The 6,555-nt window shown below is 44.7% G+C and overlaps 1 long non-coding RNA gene across 1 annotated transcript in view; it reads left to right on the top strand.

Moving 5' to 3' along the window:
- LOC139026383 (uncharacterized) overlaps positions 1 to 6,555 on the top strand; it is an 8,620-nt gene that overhangs the window by 1,440 nt on the left and 625 nt on the right. Inside the window, exon 2 of the long non-coding RNA XR_011478162.1 lies at positions 6,423 to 6,546. This is a non-coding gene — a long non-coding RNA (uncharacterized lncRNA). The remainder of the gene's footprint in view (positions 1 to 6,422; positions 6,547 to 6,555) is intronic.

Below are 6,555 nucleotides of genomic sequence, written 5' to 3'. Positions count from 1 at the left end.
TGTAGGGCTCATAGCGTGAGAGCAACCAACAACAGTAAGAAATCGTTTAATCTCAAGAGTTTTTTTCCTCTACTCTCACGTCCCCTCGTTCTCTCCTCCCTCGTCCTCTCGCTCTTCTCCTCCTCGTTTCCTCGCCCCTCTCCCCTCTCCTCACAGCCCTCCCCTCTTCTTCTCCTCTCCTTCCCTCGTCCTCCTCGTCCTCCCTCATCTCTTCTCCCCCTTCTTTCTCCTACCCCCCCCCTCTCCTCTCCGTCCACCTCCTCTCTCTCTCCTCCCCTCGTCCTCTCCCTCTTCCTCCCCCTTTTCGTTCCTCCTCTTCTTTCCCCCTTCCTCCTCTTCCTCTGGCCTTCCCAATCCTTTCATTTCCTCTCTGCTCTTCCCCCCTCCTCCTCTCCCCCTCCCCTCGCTCCTCCCCTCCCCACTTCCCCCTCGTCCTCTCCTCTCCTCCCCCTTCTTCCTCCTCTCGCTCCCCTCCTCATCCTCCCCTCCCCTCTTGCTTCTCCTCTCCTCCCCTTTTCTTCTCTTCACTTTGTGGGAAAGTAGGCCAAAATAATGCAGGCTTATACAGATGCAGAACAACACCCACGATGTAGTGTTTGCGTCTCTCTCTCTCTCTCTCTCATCTCTCTCTCTCTTCTCTGCTCTGTCTCGTACTTCTGTCTCTCCTCGGTCTTCTCTCTCATCTCTCGTCTCTCTCTCACTCTGTCTCTCTCTCTCACTTCTGTCTCTCTCTCTATCTGTCTCTCCTCTGTTGCTCTTCCCTTCCTCTATTTCCCCTCTCCCTCTCTCTCACATTTTCACTCTCCAATTCTCTCGTTTTTATTTCCCTCAGCCTCTATCCATCCCTCCTTTCATCTCTTCTCTCTTTTTCACTCCCACCTCACTCTCTCTCTCCCTCCCTCCCGCATCATAAGTACCCTGGTATCAGCAGAACAGTGAGTGAAACTACAGGCTGTGCCCTGAAAAAAAATGAAAAACATCTTAGTTACCAATAGAGCCTCTGTTCTTTTGACCCAATCAATTGGTCAAAACATCCTATGTGATTGATTATATAATAGTCCGGACTGTGACGTAACAGCACCGTGTGTGTCGCTCTCCTCCCGGGTGCAGGGACCCGCCACAAGAACATCAAAGTGTATTGTCCGAGTTGCTGAAGCTGCAACAATCCAGCCATTTTCTGACTGACAAGTTCTGTTACCGCGAAAATCCCTAATTTGTCTTAGAAAACACATTCCTATTACATCAAACCCTTCGTCTCTTTACGTGAAACCATGTATGCACGTGATCAAGAACCTATTATTACCAATTTTACGAACAAACGAACTTGGTGATGTAATTATTACTCCAGAATTGCCCGTTATTCCAGAGGACGATCGGAGGGATTAGTGTTTTTTCCCAAATTGCAACCCCCTGTAATTATTATAATATTATTTTTTAAATAAATTGACATGGTGTTTATTCTAGGCGTGAAGACATGTCCAGGTGATAGTGACACGTGATAGACTTGGTTTCCCAAGTGTTTCTAAACCATAACCGAACATATTTCCTTATATCTCTGTTGTGGCCCGAAGGTATTTTGATTGAGAAAGATTCATCATCATCATATGGTTTTTAGTGATCCGTCCTAAATGCCCCCCAGCTTTCAGATAGGAGCTAAACAGTGCAAGTGCACTTGAGATGCATTTTTTAAGGCTTTTACGGATGAGAAAGTGAACTTATCATTTACAAACGTTTAGGTCAGTTGTATGCTGCTGCTTTGCCATCTATTATTAACAGCAAGGGGTCRCATTAAAGAGGCACAATATTTTCTACTGATGCATTTGCCAATATTCAGTTCATATATATATATATATATACACAAACCGAAAGCATTCACTGTGAAAGTTGATGAGCTTCATGTAGGTCGTTCATATACAGTTTATGCATAGCGCTTTGTTCGATTTCTCAAATCTGTTATTGTTTTCTTGCTCAAACCTCGAGCAACACCTGTCAAACTCAGACTTTTCTCTCAAAACACAGGGATGTCGATTCGCCCCCCAGGACTAATATTATCAGAGGACTTTGGAGTTTGCCCCCCCCCCCAAAAAAAAAACAGTAGGTTATTTTGGCTGGAATTGTTATTCTCCTGCCATGTAAAAATTTACTGACATAGCAGATTCGGACGGGACTAAAATGACAGATGTGGTGTTTTGTGCTTGTGCATATAATGACATTACCCGACCTCCCCCAGTAAAACGAATCCCGTCCGAAGAGGTCACAATAGGGCCTGACCTATAGCATAATCACATATAATTACATTACCCGACCTCCCCAGTAAAACTAATCCTGTCAGAAGAGGTCACAATAGGGCCTGACCTATAGCATAATCACATATAATTACATTACCCGACCTCCCCCAGTAAAACTAATCCTGTCAGAAGAGGTCACAATAGGGCCTGACCTATAGCATAATCACATCAATAAATTGGTTCCAACAAACTCTGAACACTATAACACACTATAACACACGGGAAAATGGCAAAATGGATGCAAAGGACTTGACAAATAACTCGAAACAGGGGAATGTTTACTGAGGAAGTCAGATGTGTGGAATAAATGTGACTAGTTGTGGAAAATACTGGAGATCAAGAAGAAGGTAAGGAACAAGCGCCGCGGGCGTATTATGTCATGCCAAACAGGTGCTGTATAGATTACAAAATCATTTTTCTGACTGTTTGGAACAACACAAAATAAATTATAGGCGAACCAGAGAGTCTGTTGTAACAATTTTAGTTTGTTTTTGCTAAGCCTTTATTACAGCAAAGACTAAAAACAGTCGCATTCATTCCCAAAATGGAACGGTTTACTTCATGTTTAAGCTAATTATTCAAAGCTYGTTTTTATTTTATCTTTAAACTAAAATGCTTGATTCGATTTCAAATCATAAATGATTATAAATGCTGTGTGAAGACATGACCAAATAAATGATTGATTGATACAGTAGCCTATATAAGTATTGAAATACATTGCATTTCTAAGTATTCAGACCCTTTGACTTTTTCCACATTTTGTTTTGTTACAGCCTTATTCTAAAATGGATTACATTTATTAAAAAAAATCCTCATCAATGTACACACAATACCCCATAATGACATCACAATACCCCATAAATAAATAAAAAACAGAAATTCCTTTTTTACATAAGTATTCAGACCCTTTGCTATGAGACTTTAAATTGAGCTCATGTGCATCCTGTTTCCATTGATCATCCTTGAGATGTTTCTACAACTTGACTGGAGTCCACCTTTGGTAAATTCAAATGATTGGACATGATTTGGAAAGGCACATACCTGTCAATATAAGGTCCTACAGTTGACAGTGCATGTCAGAGCAAAAACCAAGCCATGAGGTCRAAGGAATTGTCCGAAGAGCTCCGAGACAGAATTGTGTCGAGGCACAGATCTGGGGAAGGGCACCAAAACATTGCTGCTGCATTGAAGGTCCCCAAGAACACAGTGGCCTCCATCATTCTTCAATGGAAGAAGACTCTTCCTAGAGCTGGCCGCCCAGCCACTCTGAGCAATCGGGGGAGAAGGGCCTTGGTCTGGGAGGTGACCAAGAACCCGATGGTCATTCTGACAAAGCTCCAGAGTTCCTCTGTTGAGATGGGAGAACTTACCAGAAGGAGACTAGTCAGGATCGAGGCAAAGATGAACGGAGCAAAGTACAGAGAGATCCTTGATGAAAACCTGCTCCAGAGCGCTCAGGACCTCAGACGAGGGGCGAAGGTTGTTGTCCTTCCAACAGGACAACAACGCTAAGCACACAGCTTCGGGACAAGTCTCTGAATGTCCTTGAGTGGCCCAGCCAGAGCCCGAACTTGAACCCAATCTAATTTCTCTGGAGAGACCTGAAAATAGCTGTGCAGTGATGCTCACCGTCCAACCCGACAGAGCTTGAGAGGATCWGCAGAAAAGATTGGGAGAAACTCCGCAAATACATTTGTGCCAAGCTTGTAGCATCATACCCAAGAAGACTTGAGGCTGTAATCACTGCCAAAGGTGCTTCAAAAAAGTACTGAGTAAAGGGTCTGAATACTTTTTTAATTTRTATTAATTAGCAAAACATTTTACTTTGTCATTATGGGTAAAAACAACTATTTAATACATTTTAGAATACGGCTGTAACCTAACAAAATGTGGAAAAGTCAAAGGGGTCTGAATAATATCCGAAGGCACTGTAAGCCTAAGTAAGTTATGGTATTAAGACTGAACAGGATGCCCTCTTAGACCTACAGCTCCATGGTGGTTATACTTCCGATGGCATTGAGGAGTACATCAGTCACTGGCTTTATCAATAAGTGYATCGAGGACGTTGTTCCCACAGTGACTGTACGTACATAGCCSAACCAGAAGCCATGGATTACAGGCAACATTCGCACTGAGCTAAAGGGTAGAGCTGCCGCTTTCAAGGAGCGGGACTCTAACACGGAAGCTTATAAGAAATCCCGCTATGCCCTCCGACGAACCATCAAACAGGCMAWGYKTCAATACAGGACTAAGATTGAATTGTACTACACCGGCTCYGATGCTCGTCGGATGTGGCAGGGCTTGSAAACCATTACAGTCTACAAAGGGAAGCACAGSCGAGAGCTGCCCAGTGACACGAGCCTACCAGACGAGCTAAATAGCTTCTATGCTCGCTTCGAGGCAAGCAACACTGAGGCATGCATGAGAGCATCAGCTGTTCCAGACGACTGTGTGATCACGCTCTCCGCAGCCGATGTGAATAAGTCCTTTAAACAGGTCAACATTCACAAGGCCGCTGGGCCAGACGGATTACCAGGACGTGCACTCCGAGCATGCTCTGACCAACTGGCAAGTGTCTTCACTGACATTTTCATCTTCTCCCTGTAATACCAACATATTTTAAGCAGACCACCATAATCCTTGGGCCCAAGAACAATAACGTAATCTGCCTAAATGAACCGACCGTAGCACTCACATCTGTTTGCCATAGAATGCTTTGAAAGGTGGTCTGTCATGGCTCACATCAACACCATTATCCAGAAATCCGTAAACCACGTTCAATTGTCATACCGCCCCCAAACAGATCCACAGATGATGAATCTCTATTGCATCCACATTCCCTTTCCCACCTGGACAAAGAAACACCTATGTGAGAATCTATTCATGACTACACTCATGCGTTTCAACACCATATTGCCTTCAAAGCTCATCAATATGCTAAGCACCCTGGACTAAACACCTCCCTCTGCAAACCTGGATCCTGGACTTCCTGACGAGCCGCCCAGGTGTGAGTAGTAACAACACATCCGCCCAACGCTGATCTCAACACAGGGGCCCCTCAGGGGTGCGTGCTCCATCCACTTCTGTACTCCCTGTTCACTCATGACTGCACGGCCAAGCACGACTCCAACACCATCATTAAGTTTGCTGATGACACAACAGTGGTAGGCCTGATCACCGACAATGATGAGACAGCCTATAGGGAGGAAGTCAGAGACCTGACMGKGTGGTGCCAGGACAACAACCTCTCCCTCAACGTGATCAAGACAAAGGAGATGATTGTGGACTACAGGAAAAGGAGGACAGAGCACACCCCAATTCTCATCGACGAGGCTGTAGTGGAGCAGGTTGAGAGCTTCAAGTTCCTTGGCGTYCACATCACCAACAAACKAACATGGTCCAAACACACCAAGACAGTTGTGAAGAGGGCACGACAAAACCTASTAGTATTATTTCATATTTGTTTGTTTTTTGCTATATGCTTCGACTAAAGACATCTCAGTCRACCAACAGCCTATCGACCAAACAATTGACCAGTGGACTAAATGGGGTCAGCCCCTAGTACAATACCAGTTCCTATGTGACCTGTTACCTTTTGAACCCCTTACAGTTGATTTGATTTGATAGTCATATCACTCTTTTGGGAGCAGCTTACCTGTCTCTCAGGTGTTAAGAACAGTCCACGCATTCAACATTTGTCAGCGGGTGTATTAGAGGCGAAGTCAGGTGCAGAAGAGTAGAGTGATGTAAACAGGCAAACTTTATTTTAGTTCCAAAAACCTGAGCACTACATAAATAAAACGCGCTCGAAAAACACGGAACATCATAAAAGTAAAGCGCGTCATAAAACACCATAATAACAGGAAACAATTACACACAAAACATGATGGGAAACATAAATACGAGTAGATTGAAATGAAAACCAGGTGTGTATGGATACAAGACAAGACAAATGGATATATGAAAAATGGAGCGGCGATGGCTAGAAAGCCGGTGACGYCGAMCGCCGAACGCCGCCCGAACAAGGAGAGGAGCCGACTTCGGCGGAAGTCGTGACAMCATTTTACAGGAATTAACATACATATAACCCTTAACCTTTACCCTTTAACATATGCCTTCTCTTCCTCCTGACAGCGACCTGGATGTCGGTGCGATGCGCGATGCTGCCGCCCTGCTGGTGGGTACCCATAACTTCAGCTCCTTCCGAGCCCTGAACTCGGAGACACCGTTTAAAGACCCGGTAAAGACCCTGGAGAAGGCCAGTCTG

Source organism: Salvelinus sp. IW2-2015, unplaced genomic scaffold, assembly GCF_002910315.2.
Source record: "Salvelinus sp. IW2-2015 unplaced genomic scaffold, ASM291031v2 Un_scaffold4632, whole genome shotgun sequence".
NCBI lineage: Eukaryota > Metazoa > Chordata > Actinopteri > Salmoniformes > Salmonidae > Salvelinus > Salvelinus sp. IW2-2015.
This window is presented reverse-complemented; position numbering and strand designations above follow the sequence as displayed.